Source organism: Pinus tabuliformis, chromosome 7 (assembly GCF_031772625.1).
Source record: "Pinus tabuliformis cultivar Carrire ecotype Pingquan chromosome 7, CPIR1, whole genome shotgun sequence".
NCBI lineage: Eukaryota > Viridiplantae > Streptophyta > Pinopsida > Pinales > Pinaceae > Pinus > Pinus tabuliformis.
In genome coordinates this window covers 756,180,482-756,195,537 of record NC_142293.1, presented here as the reverse complement: position 1 = coordinate 756,195,537, position 15,056 = coordinate 756,180,482, and the positions used below count along the sequence as shown (strand labels likewise).

The 15,056-nt window shown below is 35.0% G+C and overlaps 1 pseudogene across 1 annotated transcript in view; it reads right to left on the bottom strand.

The window, feature by feature from the left end:
- Positions 1-530: 530 nt before the first annotated feature.
- LOC149249725 (putative polygalacturonase At1g80170) overlaps positions 531-15,056 on the bottom strand; it is a 64,667-nt pseudogene continuing 50,141 nt past the window's right edge. The window contains exons 4-9 of the transcript XR_016265891.1: positions 2,090-2,110; positions 1,764-1,971; positions 1,568-1,649; positions 1,377-1,485; positions 1,134-1,274; positions 531-1,029 (exon numbers count right to left, since the gene is read on the bottom strand). The product of XR_016265891.1 is annotated as a putative polygalacturonase At1g80170 (transcript). The remainder of the gene's footprint in view (positions 1,030-1,133; positions 1,275-1,376; positions 1,486-1,567; positions 1,650-1,763; positions 1,972-2,089; positions 2,111-15,056) is intronic.

Here is a 15,056-nt window from a genome sequence, read left to right as displayed (position 1 = left end):
TATTCCTAATAAACTAAAGCAATTTCATAATTCTTCATAATTCTACTTATAGAACATGTAGAAACTTGCATAGCTAATTCATTCTTATTTGTTTGGCACTATGTATGTTCCTTCTACAAAAATATGTCATGGTTTCCAAGGCCATTTCTTAGACGTTCATAAGCTTGTGGGTTTTAGGATTGCAAGGAAAAAGGAACTTTCACATTACAGTAAAGGAGGACATCAATAACCTTGGATAAAAGGTTAGTAATATAACTACTACAACTTCATAAAACATGTTTGTATGAGGAACAAGACAAGAATTGAAAATCAATGGTTTTAAATTCATATTTAGGAAACTTAGTAGAATGAAATTTTTTTCTATAATTTGGAACTATTTTTCTATAATATAATTTTTCTAAAATTAACTTAATTTTTAAATCATTTTTAATTAAAAATCAAATAACAAAAATATTAATAACAATCTTTAAATCATAAATTTATCCAATAAAAAAATATAATTCCAAAATCAACATCAAAGTGTGATGAGATACTAGAAAAAACATAAATATGATATCAATAAGTATTATCCATAAAACATAAATATGATATCATTACGTATTATCAATATTAGTGTTTGTCAGGATTTTTTTTCTTAACTTATTACATTGCTAGTCACATATAATTTTCAACTTAGTTTTAAATATTTTGTCACGCTAAAAACTGGATGTGCCCACCACCATGGGGCCGACATAGATAATTGCAAAGCCAATGAAAGGACCGATGACTCGCAGTAACAAATCAATCTGTTGCTTCCAATCCCGGTAACGTGAATTTAACGGGAGGAATGACTTGGCCATCGCTAGAACCTTGCACATTATCCGAGAAAGAAGTAGCCGGGTCTCCGTTATCCAAGCGGAGGCTTATATCCTCCATCACAATTTTTGTACATGGAACGCTCCCGCTGCACTCAAGTTTTATTGCTTCTTTCGTTGCCGAAGTCCCGGTGATATCGATGTATGTCACGTTGTGAACTCGAACAGCGGAACTCTACATTCACCACAACAACAAACGAGGAGACTCAATGCTATGAAACAAACTTGGTACCGAATTTTTCCACTGTTTCAAGCAAATAGGGAGAAAACTGTACTTACATGATTGTTGCATGGTTTTAACGGCTGATTGTGACATGGCGATGGAGGGGCACAGTAATATTGGTCGATAATAATGGGATTCGCGACGTTAGTCATCCTCACATGTTGGAAAATTATTCCTTGGGCATACCCAGAACCCCCCTGTATGAGCAAAAATAGAACCAGGGGAGCATAATTTATCAGCTGCGATTGAATAAACTAGAAGCATTGTGATGATACATTAAGATATAATATTGGAATTACCTGCCAAGTTTTTATGCGTACTCCATTTTGTGTGCCATTGAGAGAAGCTTCATTAACAAACACGTCTGAAACTGTATCTTGTGAATCACCGCTGCCAAGGCTTCCAATACTGCTCATACAAAAACATCATTAACAGTTACTTCGTGTGTAAGATATAATTTTCGATATTAAACTAGGCGCCACGTCGTTACCTTATTCCGTGTCCAGGCCCACAAACTAGTTTGTTGATTTGAATATTTGAGCTTCCGTTAACTATTGAAACACAATCATCTCCTGTAGAGTTTGATATGATTTTGATTATTACAATCTTGTTTTCTGCATAACAGTCAATTATAGCACAAAAGAGGAAAGTAAAGAATATTATTAGTTATGGTAACCAAAACCAACCTGTTGCAATTGTGCAATTCTGAATCACTACATGTTGGGAAGCGTAGATGTGAATTCCATCTGTATTCGGACTGTCACCAGGAGCAACAATTTGCAAGTTTTCAACTTGAACATATGTTGACTGAGCTATTTCAACATGAATTTTTGGACTGTCCTGGAACGTCAAATCTCTCAAATGTACATTTGAGCTAGAATATACCACAAGTGCCTGCATTCAATTTTAGGTGAGCAATAATTAAGAAAAAAAGAACTATGAAATTGAGGTAAAACTTTGAGTTTCATAATCAGCTCAAGAAAATACAGAAGGAATGTTTAGGTAAGCTTACGGTTGGGACACTCAGGCAAATCTGTATAACACACAATAAAAAATAAAAAATGTTAATAATAAAAATATTTTTAAGAAAAGTAGTAACATACCATATTTAAAAAAAAATAAAAATTAATATAATAATGACAATAATGATATGCTTTTAAAGTCAAAGTATGTAATAATAATCATTTACATTTAAGGTCACTATCTGTTTATGGGATAAGGAATCTTTTTATGCTCCTAACAATTTTATTTTTAAGATTTAGAAAAGTTTATAACATTTTAAAATTATAATTGTATATATGGGTTCAGGGTTATGAAAAATTTATAGGACATTTCGATTGTGTAAAAGTTACCCATCGAGCTTGTGATTGTGATTTTAATAAATTTCCGCTGGATTTTAAAGAAATTATATCAGAAAAACCGATCCAATTTTTTTTCAAAAAATCACACTAAAAATAATTTTTATATATTAAGTTGCCATTCACAATTTGACTTTTAACATTTAAGAGAATATACATACATTAATAAATTTAAATCTATAATTTTTTATGAAAAATATATAGTCTTGATTATTAAACTATATTTAATTTAAAAAAATATCAATAAATTTTATAAATTTTTATTATAATTTTTAAAATTGATTATATATATATAACAAAGTATTAAAATAATTAACTTATTTATAAATTTAAAATATAATTATAATAATTGAAAATTTTAATTTAATAAAAGATTATATAAAACTATTTTATTAGAGGTTGTCTTCAAAAACAATTAAATTTTATTCCATTTTGACTTGGTAAAATTTGTATTTTGTTAGGATATTCCCACACATAGGAAATAGTTAAGTATAACTTGGTACAGTATAGAGTTAGGTAAAGTGTGTTTCTTTACTATGTACTTTTTGTAACTTACAATCCGACGGTCACGATATGTAGTGATCCGACGGTTCATTCTCTCCTCGGTATTACCAACACTTGATCCGTGGCTTAACACCCGATTGGTCCATAATCTCTATTTAAAGAGCATGGAGGGTCATTTGTAGGGTAGCCGTCCATGAGAGAAGCTTATGTAAATTTTCATTCTTTTATTAATAAATTTCCTGAAGTGGCCGTGTTGGCTTAGGCCGTGGACTGTTTCCCTTTTTGAGGGTTTGGACTGTTTCTCTCTTTGAGGGTTTTAACCACGTCAAAAATATTGGTGTATTGATCTATGATATGTTTGTGAGCGGTGTCCTTTGGTGTTCTGTCTGAGAAACTTACCCTGTAAATTCCTACATGGTATCAGAGCTATTTGAGGTCCGCGTCCGTTGGTGATCCAAATCTGAAGCCGGTAAAACTGCATCCAACTACCGTTTCCTAGATCTACTGTTTCTGACTGCTTTTGGGCCGAGAGGACTGCTCTGTTGTGTTAGGAGCATCTATTCCAGTGAGGAACCTTTCGTTTCACGCGAAAAGGTTTCTAGTAGCCCTAGCTACATCATTTTTAAGATCTAGAGGTATACATTGTTTTTTTTGCAGTTTCTAGTTATTTTCTCTCTGTTTATTATTTCAGTTTATTTAGCTCATTTTTTTTATTGGATCTATACCTTTCATTTCTGCGTATGCTCTTTGCCCCGCGACTTTGTGCGATCTGGGCAAATCAGAAACAAAGAGGAAAGATTTTTCTCATGCGTATGCTCTTTTCCGTCGCACCTTAGTGTGATCTCAGAAAATCAGAAACATTGAGGAAAATATTTAGTTTGCGGGTAAAACTAACTTCAAGCCGTGAGGTTTGTTTTTTTTTGTATGTCCGTGTTGGGTTTTCTGTTTTCTGTTTTGTAGGGAAAAAGAGTTTTCTCAAGTAAGCACGCAGCCCAAAGCTTCAGCGACTAAAAAAAAAACCCCTTCCTCTTTTCCAAAAATTACTAAACTTTTAGTTTAGCTCACTTGGTCCAAAGTTACTTTATGAGAGTAGAGGTCTTGAGTTCAAGTCTTCTTTTTGTTGAACTAATTAGATTAAGTTTGGAAAGGGGGCGGATTTTTTTAAATATAACATTATCATTCATTTTCGCACATTCCCACACTTCGTCGACATCTTCATCAACTTTTCTTCAAAAAGCCATAACTTCTTCATTCGGAAGCCGTTTTCAAAGCCGTTTTTTTTTAACCAGCCTAATTTTTCGAGATCTTTCCATTGGAACACTTAGTTTGAGCATCTGTAGCTTCAGTTTCTGTTAAAATGGAAAGTTCATGCCAAGTTATTCTTGACAGCACCAACCACTTCCAATGGTGGTCCTACATTGTGGATTTACTTAGAAGTAAAGGTCTTTACAGAATAGCCTCAGGCCAAGAAATCAAACCGAAAGATGAAGATAAGGCAGCTAAATGGGAAAATAGGCAAGATCAAGCACGTGGATTGATAGGGATGTCTATTTCTCTAGATCTTAGATTCCATATTGCAGAACTTGATACTCTTGAGGAAGCAATGAAACAAATCACTAAAGTTTTTGGAATTAAAAATGAACTTAAAGCCCATCAACTCGAAAATGAGTTGCTTACATTGGACCCCAATAATTTTTCTTGCATTGAAGATTTTTTGTCCAAGTTCAAGACCCTTAGACTTCTCTTGGAAGGTGTTAAGGTTAAGAAAGAAGATAGTAACCTTATCTATTCCATTCTTACTAAGTTGGGACCAGCCTATTCTGTGTTTGTTTCCACCTTCCATTCTACAAGAGAAGCCTTCATTTTTCAAGGACAAGCCTACAAGTCCCCTTCCTTTGATTCCTTTTGTGATTCTTTAATAAGAGAACAAGAAAAACTCTTACACCTTGGTCTTCTTAATCTTGGAAACTCTTTTAAGAAAGCGTTAGCCGCCCAACAACAACCAAATTCAAAGAATCCTAAGAAGTTGTATCCTAAAAGGAATGGTCCTAAACCAAACAAGGGTCCTAAGCAATTTCAGCCTCAAAATGAAAAATCATTTCAACAAAATGATAAGACAAATAAAAACAAAGGGAAGAAGACTGATAGACATTGCAACTTTTGTAATCGAGATGGCCACTTAGAATCCAAATGCTTTAAGAAGATGGAAGCCTTGGAAGCAGCAATGAAGAAGCATAACATCCATTTGGAGCACTCTTCAACTTCAACTTCATCTTTAGGAATATCACTTTCTGCATGTGGTTGTCAAGCATCTTGGTCTGGCTATGCACTAAATGTATCTTCTTCTTCTCATTCTCATGAGTGGCTCATTGATTCTGGAGTTTCTTATCACATGGCCAAAAACAAAGCCATGTTTTCTTCTTTAAATTATTGTAACACAAAAAATATATATGTTGGTGATGATAGATCTCTTAGTGTTGTAGGGGCTGGAACTGTTCATATAGACAATGGTCAATTTAATGATGTATTATGTGTTCCAACCTTATCCTGCAACCTTCTATCTGTATATCAGATAACTCATTCAGGTGAAGGTAAAATCGTTGAATTTTCACCTCATGATGTTGTAATTAAGGACCTAAGAGATCCTAGAAAGATTTTAGCTACTGGCATTGCTGATGATTCTACAAGGTTGTATAAGTTTCACAACTTTGGGTCATCAAATCATCCCTCGGTATTTGTTGCTCATAACGATGAAGTGAGCAAACTTTGGCATGAGCGATTTGGTCACTTAAACTATCGCTCCCTTCAGAATCTATGTAAAGAAAATATGGTGACAGGTCTTCCAGTGGTATCTTGAAGAGATGGTGTTTGTTCCGGATGTGTACTCGGAAAACATCATCGGGATAGTTTTGAAAAACGTGCCTCTTGGCACGCCTCAACCCCTTTACAACTTGTGCATAGTGATTTATGTGGTCCACTTCCAGTTGTTTCATTCTCTGGCTACAAGTATTTCTTACTTTCATTGATGATTTCTCCAGACGCACTTAGGTATACTTCTTAGAACTCAAGATTGAAGTATTTAACATGTTCTTGGCCTTTAAAGCCTTTGTTGAAAAACAATCTGGACATCAAATTCTTAAGCTAAGATTTGATAATGGCAGAGAATATGTTAACAACAAATTCATCAACTTTTGCACTGAGAATGGAATTCAAATGAAACATACTGTTCCATATACTCCACAACAAAATGGTGTAGCTGAAAGGAAGAATCGCACCTTAAAGGAAATGGCTAATTGTATGCTTCAATCTAAAGGACTTGGTCTTACTTTTTGGGCAGAAGCAATTAACTGTGCAAATTACATAATAAATAGCACTCCTACTAAGGTTTTAAAGAATATCACTCCAGAAGAAGCATGGAGCTCAATTAAACTAGATGTAAGTCACTTTCGTGTTTTTGGAAGTGAAGCATGGGCCCATATTCCAAATGAGAAACATAAAGCTTTAGAACCTAAGAGTGAAAAAATGTATTTTTATTGGATATTGTTAAGATGTCAAAGGATATAGACTTATTCCACTTAAGTCCAAAAATGTTATTATTAGAAGAGATGTAAAGTTTGCTGAAAATATATCGGCCTACGAGCCTAGGTCGGCAGATGTGCCACCTCTCCCTATCTCTTCTACTTTTGAAAATATTTCTTCTTCAGATGATGAAAGCGAGGATGAAAATCCTCCCCCACCTTCTCAGGATCCTCCTTCAGCTCCTCAGCTTCCAAAATGGGTCCGTGCTACTCGGGATGCCTCACTTTTACTCTAGATAGTACCTTAATAAAAAAAATGTGTTTGCTAGGTTATGTGAGTCTTGAGATATTTGGCACTTTTAACATATGGTTTCAATAGTCACTACCTACGGGCATCTAAGCCTTCAAAATCATTAGGGGAATGCACCCAGCCTATGCCACACCAACCCTTACTAGGGCTAGGATTTTGCCCACGTGGTTTGGAACCAATGGCTTTTACACTGAGAGTGCCTTAATAGAACACCCTATCACTTTGTGCTCTACTAGCCATAGGAAAATTTAAATTATTATTACTTAAATTATGATATTAAAATTAGAATATCATTAGCCTAGGTCGGCGGATGTGCCACCTCTCCCTATCTCTTCTACTTTTGAAAATATTTCTTCTTCAGATGATGAAAGCGAGGATGAAAATCCTCCCCCACCTTCTCAGGATCCTCCTTCAGCTCCTCAGCTTCCAAAATGGGTCCGTGCTACTCGGGATGCAGCAGGTGATCTTGTCGGTGATTCTACAGATCAGTGACATACACGTTCTCAGTTTGATAGAGCCTCTTCTTTACTGGCTCAAGCTTCAGTGAATTATGATCCTGACACCTTTGCAGAAGCTTCAGGCCATCCAGATTTGGAAGCAGCTATGAATGAAGAATACCATTCATTATTGGCAAATGATACATGGGATCTTGTTCCTCTACCAAAGGGACGAAAACTTGTTAGATGCAAATGGGTTTACAGAACCAGGTATGGACCAGATGGGAAAGTTGATAAACATAAAGCTCGTCTTGTTGTTAAGGTTTTTTCACAAGCTAAAGGCATTGACTACATTGAAACCTTCTCCCCTGTTGCCAAAATGAACTCTATCCACCTTGTTCTTTCCCTTGCTGCCTCTTTCAAATGGGAAGTCCATCAGATGGATGTTAAATCTGCCTTCTTACATGGGGACTTGCATGAAGAAATCTATATGGAACAACCTATTGGCTTTATACAAACAGACTCTAGCCTTATATGTCGGCTTAAGAAATCCCTTTATGGTCTCAAGCAAGCTCCTCGAGCTTGGTATGCCAAAATGGATAACTTTCTTTTAGAAAATGGCTTTTCTAGGTGTCATTCTGACAATACTGTCTGCACCAAGAAAGTGGGCAAGTCTCTTATCATTCTTGTTCTTTATGTTGATGATCTTATCCTAACTGGTAGTGATCCCAACCTTATAAACCATGTGAAGTCTAGCCTTAAAAGGAATTTTGAAATGACGGAATTAGGACACTTACATTATTTTCTTGGTCTTCAAGTCTTGCAATCCAAGGAAGGTATTTCCCTTTCCCAGTCCAAGTATGCCTGTGATATTCTACGCCATTTTCACATGGAAGACTGTAAGCCAGCCCCTTCTCCCTTTCAGTCTGGAGTCAAACTTTCAGTCACTTGTACTTCTCCTGAAGTTGATGCTACCTTATACCGTCAACTTGTAGGAAAACTTTTGTATCTAACCCATACTCGTCCTGACCTTTCCTTTGCTGTTGGCCTTGTTGCTCAGTTTATGCAAAACCCACATGAAAGTCATTGGAAGGTATCTAAAAGAATACTTCGTTATGTTCGAGGTACAGTTCAATTTGGGATTCATTACAGTGCCGAAGCATCTCCCCTATTGGTTGGTTTCACTGATTCCGATTGGGCTGGTGACCCTGATGATCAGAAGTCTACTACAGGTTATGTGTTCACTCTTGGTTCAGGACCTATTACATGGGCTTGCAAGAAACAAGGTGCCATTTCTCTTTCTTCAGCAAAAGCAGAGTATCGTGGTGCCGTAGAAGCTAGTAAGGAAGCCTTGTGACTTCGTCAGATCCTGTCAGAGTTTGGAGGATTTCAGCAGCAGCATCCAACTACACTTTGGTGTGATAATCAAAGTTCCATTCAACTATGCAAAGATCCAGTCCAACATCAATGCAGAAAACACATTGAACTGCACATGCACTTCATCAGAAAGCTCATTCATGACCATGTTCTTGAAGTGCAATATTGTTCAACAGATGATCAAGTTGTAGACATCTTTACAAAGTCTCTCACAGAGGCGAAGTTTACTAAACTTCGATTTATGGTTGGAATTCAAGAAGTTGTCACTAAGGGGGGATAGGCTCTAGTGCCTCCTTCCTTCTTCTATTTTGTCATATTTGTACATCCTTCAATCCTATCCCAAGTTGTTCTTAAGGGGGGATGTTAGGATATTTCAACACATAGGAAGTAGTTAAGTATAACTTGGTCTAGTATAGAGTTAGGTAAAGTGTGTTTTCTTACTATGTACTTTTTGTAACTTACAATCCGATGGTCACGATATGTAGTGATCCGACGGTTCATTCTCTCCTCGGTATTACCAACACTTGATCCATGGCTTAACACCCGATTGGTCCATGATCTCTATTTAAAGAGCATGGAGGGTCATTTGTAGGGTAACCGTCCATGAGAGAAGCTTATGTAAATTTTCATTCTTTTATTAATAAATTGCCTGAAGTGGCCGCGTTGGCTCAGGTCATGGACTGTTTCCCTCTTTGAGGGTTTTAACCACGTCAAATATACTGGTGTATTGATCTGTGATCTGTTTGTGAGTGGTGTCCTTTGGTGTTCTGTCTGAGGAACTTACCCTGTAAATTCCTACATATTTTAAATGTGCACCTGTTAAGTCATACTAATCTTACTAAACTTCTTTATTTCGTTCTGATTTTATACATGTAAAAGTTAAAAAAATAAACATTTATAACTAATATTACCTTGTTATGCTTTCTAACCCTAGATGCATTTCAACCATTGGCAAAACTTTACACTGAACCCTCAAGGCCAAAGGCTCGGAGGGGGTCCCCTCCTCTAGATGACGTATTGACATTTCAAGATTTAGTCTCCTCTATCAAGAAAAACCCAAGGACAAACCCCCATTCTCGTTTCGTCAAAAAGTAGGAGGTGAGACCTACTATTGTGTTGCAGGCTAAATTTTTCCATACCTCTTTGACATTTTTCGATCACACTGTGGTTGGTAAGTTCATTGGGATGTGTTCTTCACCTATATCAATGAAGTTGTGGATCAAGAAAATTTGGAAATCCATGATGGAGAGCAACATAGATCTTTATGCCTGTGGTAATGAGTTCTTTTCTTTCTTGTTTGAATTTAAAGAAGAAATATATGTTATTATTTGTAATGGATTATAGGTTTTTTTTAAGAGCCCATGGAATATATTTGAATTTCTAGTTATTATATTTTGACTCGGATGATGACATATCTATGACAGTTTTAGTATGGGTTAAATTTCCAAAACTACTTTTATCTAGCTAGAGTGATTCTTATTTGAGAGAAATTTGAAATGGACTAGGTAGATATTTTGATAGAGAAGAGCCCAAGGGTTACCAGTTTGTATGTGTTAAGGTATGTGTTGAACTTGATATGGAGAAAGAGTTTCCATTCGAAATTAATCGAACTCAGGGTGAACGATGTCATTGCTAGGTTCCGAGCTATGAAAATTTGTCTTTGAAGTGTAGGGTCTACTAAGAATATGGACATTTCACTAAGGATTGCAAAAAATGCAATTTTGAAGCAGGGAAGGTAAAAATGAAAATCCATAAGAGCAGTGCAAAATAAAACGAATCACTTCCCAAATGAAATGCAACCTCCTCATCAACAAGCCCCTTTGAGATTCTTCAATCTTAGGAAGAAAACCTATGTTACACAACAAAAAGCATTGTAGGGGAAGAATTTCCTAAGGAGGAGCATGAAGAGATGGACAAGGAGGATGGAGAAATACGAGAGCTAGAGAATGAAGAAGAAAGGCATTAGAGGAGCAATGAACAAGTAACACTAGAGGATAATCAAAATCTTTCTGTCTTGGAAACAATAGTCAACCCTCAAGAACTCTAACGAAATGATGAAACCCCATCAACAGTAAAGGATAAGGGGGTAGAACCTAGGAAAGTAGTAATAAGAAAAGAAAAAAATATGAGATAGGGAAATAAATTTGCAATCAAGAATCTGAAAGAAGCAAAAAAAGGAAAAGGGAGTCCACTTAAGAGAGAAATAAGAGAAGCAGAAGCATAACACAATAAAAATATGGGAATCAAACTCCAAATTACTGAATTGCTAAAACCAGTAATAGTTTCAAATGAGGAGAAAGAGAAAATAGACAGAGGTAAAAGAAATCCAACCCTCCTAAAAATAAATGAATGTTCTTTTTTAGAATATAAGGGGATTGGGAAACCCTGCAAATTCCATATCATTCAAAGATCTAGCTAACCAATCAAAGTTGTAGATATTACTACTATAGGAAACAAAGTTAGAAGAAAAAGACACTTTCGAATATGCAAAGAAATTTTGGCAAGATTGCATTGGGGTGGTTCAAAACTCCCATGACATATCAAGAGGTTTAGGTATTTTATGTCTCCATTCTCTATTCTCTTTACATGAATTCATGAAGTTGCAACATTGGATTGCAATCTTGCTCGAAAGGAATGATTTGAAGGAAAGAATCCCCATTATAAAAGTATATTCCCCAGTTAAGTATAGAGAATAAAGTGACTTATGGAATCCATTGATGGCTTTAAAATATTTACAATGGCATGTATATAGCATTGTAGGAAGATACTTCAAAACAACCCTTTGTTCTTATGAAAATCATGCAAGTAATATTGTGAGGATCCTTTTCATGAAAATATGGAAGACCTAGTTAGTGAATGAGATCTTCTTGATATTGATCCTTAAAAGGGAAAATATACTTGGAATAGTAGGTGGATCGGATTCAGCCACATAGTAGCATGCTTGGATAGATCCCTATTACATATTAATTGGATGACTTAAGGAAAAGATTATACTTCCTTAATATTAGCTCAAGGTAACTCGGATCACTGACCGATTTCGTTAGAGATAGAACCCATGAAGAATTTAGGACCAATACCTTTCATATATAATCCATTATGATTATTGGAAGGAATGAATGATATAATTAAGCAATTCTGGGTGACTTTAGTTAAAGGATTTCCTTATTATGTTTGGGAAATAAAGTTAAAAGTGGTTAATAAGGCTTTGTGTCTCTAGCCAAAGGAGAAACATATACCCCCAAGCCAAAAAATGAAGGAGGTAATCCATCAATTGGAGAAACATCAAAATGCGATAGAAATATCTCAGATGAAGGAATCGCACATTCAAAAATAAAATGAGTTAACCAAAAAAACTCATTTTATGAATAGGTAGGAGGAGTATTGGAGATTGAAATCTCATAGCACCTAGCTAAAAGCTAGTGATCATAATACATTTTCTTTTTCACAAGTAGGCCAAGGCTAGGGAATTTAAAAATCAAGTAAGTGATATTGCTCCAAAGGTAATCCTACAACTATTTCCTTTGTTGATATAAAAAAGGAGGCCTTGCATTTTGAATCCCTTTAATATGAATATCTAGAAATAGATCTAGATGATGTAAAGATATTTTTATCAAGTTTCCATGCAATAGTTTCTAAGCAAGAAAATTAGCATCTACTCTAACCAATTATGGAAGTAGAAGTTGTTGAGGCAATCTAGTCTCTTGAGCCTAACAAAGCCCCGAGACCATATGGGTTTACAATTGCCTTTTAGAGAAACTTTTGGTCACTAATAAAAAGAGATTTGATGCATATGTTAAATTTTTCTAGAGAAAAGAAAAATTAGGGGTAGGTATAAATTCGTCCATCCTGGCTGTGATCCCAAAGGAATCTAAGCCTCTTAATTTTTCAAGGTTCAAGCCCATATCTCTATGAAATGCAACATACAAAATACTAAACAAATTTATAGCCAATCATTTAAAGAAAATATTACTAGTTCTAATTTTGGAGAATCGAGCATCTTCATGTAGTAACGACATGTTTTGGATAATGTTATTATGGTGCAAGAAGCTCTTCATACCAATAAAGAAAGAGGAAAATCGGGTATTGTAATTAATTTGGCTATGACCAATGCTTTTGATCAAGTTCAATATTCCAACCTCTTTTTAAATATGGAAAAAAATTGATTCAAATCATATTTCATTAAATGGATTAAATCTTGTATAGGTTTCACTTGGATAGCTCCTTTAGTAAATGATAGACCATCACCCTTCTTCATGGAAAATATGCATTTAAGGAAAGGGTGTCCTCTTTAACCACTTTTATACTTTCTGGTTTTCTAAACTGTTAGGTCCCTATAATACTAGTGTATCCCCCATATTGTTATTTTTAGTGTAGTCCACTATTATTATAGTTATGCCCTTCTATCCCCCACATTGTTATTGTTGTTCCCTTACATTATTATTTTTATGTAGGTTCTAATTATATTGTGACCCCTTAGACTCCTATATATACCAAGGAGGTCTTATCATTTGTATCATCCAAGAATTTTTCATTTATGTGATGTAAAGGAGGTTTCCCCCTTGAAGAGGCTATTTATCAAGTCGTTGATTTATCTTTTCTTCTATTTTGTGAGCTAGTAGCATAACATTTGGTAACAGAGCTTTGGATTCTAGGGTTTCACTTCTTCAAATAGGTCATCTTGTAATTTTTGCTATATTTTTTTTCTATGAGGCTTCTAAAACTCAAATTGAGACCACATGGAACTGAAATCAAGGTGAACATTGTGTACGAATTTAAAATCTTGTTTCACTATATTTTTTTGAATATGATTCGAGGAAGTTAGGGTTCTTGCAGGCTCCAGAATTCAGTATCAAACAGGTCGCCCAGGGAAAATAGTCGTAACTTTATCTCTGAGAATCAAATTTGAATTTCATAAAAAGTCACTGAAAGTTCACAAACTATAGTTTTTCATGTATCATTTTTAGAGTTGAAAATTGAAATAGTGACATGTGGAATTCCGTACAAGTTCGCTTTACTGAACTAGTCTATAATCAAGTCATCATGGGAGATTGGGCATAACTCTTTCTTAAAGAATCCAATCTCAGTTTTATTTGTGTAATTAGAAAGAAGACTCAGAGAACTACCACATAACTAAATTTAAAACCTTGGAGTTCCGAAATTGCATAGCCACAACAAATTTAATATCGAGCTCCTACAACACAAGAAAAAGGTGTATATTTTTTAAAATTTGCATAGGTTTTGTTTGAAAAATCAGTTTGAAGTGATTCTAGGGGCATAATGAATCACAAATATCATTGTTTGATTCCAAAATGACTCGAAGAAAGAAAATGAAAACACCTAGTAAGAAACCATAAAGATCTACTATGATGCATGAAGAAGTGGAAGAAATGCAACACGATATAGCAAAATTATGAGACCAAGTGCAACAAATTTTGCTCACACAGAAAGTAACCAAAAATGAAATGGAAGCTAATATGGATGGTTTGAAGAATGCTTTAAAATCAGACATGGAAGGTTTGAATGATGGATTAAAAGAAAACATGGAAGGTTTGAAGGATGGATTAAAAGAAAACATGGAAGCTAAGATGAAAGGTTTGAAGTAAGGTTTGAGAAAGTTGCTGCAAGAAATTTTTCCTAATGGATAAAAAGTATTCTATGAAACTCATGCTGAGAACAAAAGGAATGTTAATCATAATTTCAAAGACTTTAAGATCCACCATATTCCAAAGATTGATATAAGGAAGTTTGGTGGCAAGTATCCGGTAATATGGATACTATAGATGGAGCAATATTTTGATCTCCATGATGTGCAACACACACAAAAGGTACGCATTACATCTTTATGTTTAGAACCTAATCAGTTTGTATGGTATCGATGAATTTGTTCTCGTAAACCACTTGTCACTTGGGCAATTTTTACATAGGAAATGATAGCACATTATGAGGATACAAAGAGCAACACCTTCTCTATCCAATTGATAAATATCAAACAAAATGGTTCAATGGTAGAGCAGATTGAGGACTTCCAAAAAATTAATATTAGGGTAAATGATATACCATAGGAGCATAGGATTAATGCCTTCATAGGGACTTTAAAGGATAACATCCAACATGAGGTTCACCTTTGGGAACTTGATTCACTAGAGAAGGAATTTAGGGTTGCAAGAAAAGTTGAAAGCAAAATTATGGCAACAAGGAAGTCTACCACTCACAACTATAAATATGGAAGGGTTTCTACTCCCAACATTTCATAACCTACAGGGTTAAAACCACAACAAATGGAGGAAAAAAGAGGAAAAGGGATTTGTTACAATTGTGATAGAAAATACACTAAAGGTAATAAGTGTGCTCAGAAGAAATTATTTTACGTAGATTTTGAAGAGGAGGAAGAAAAAAAACAAGAAATGTAAAAAGAAGAGGATATAAACCAGGAACAAACCCCAGAGAAACAAGAAATTAATCTAACCATATCTTG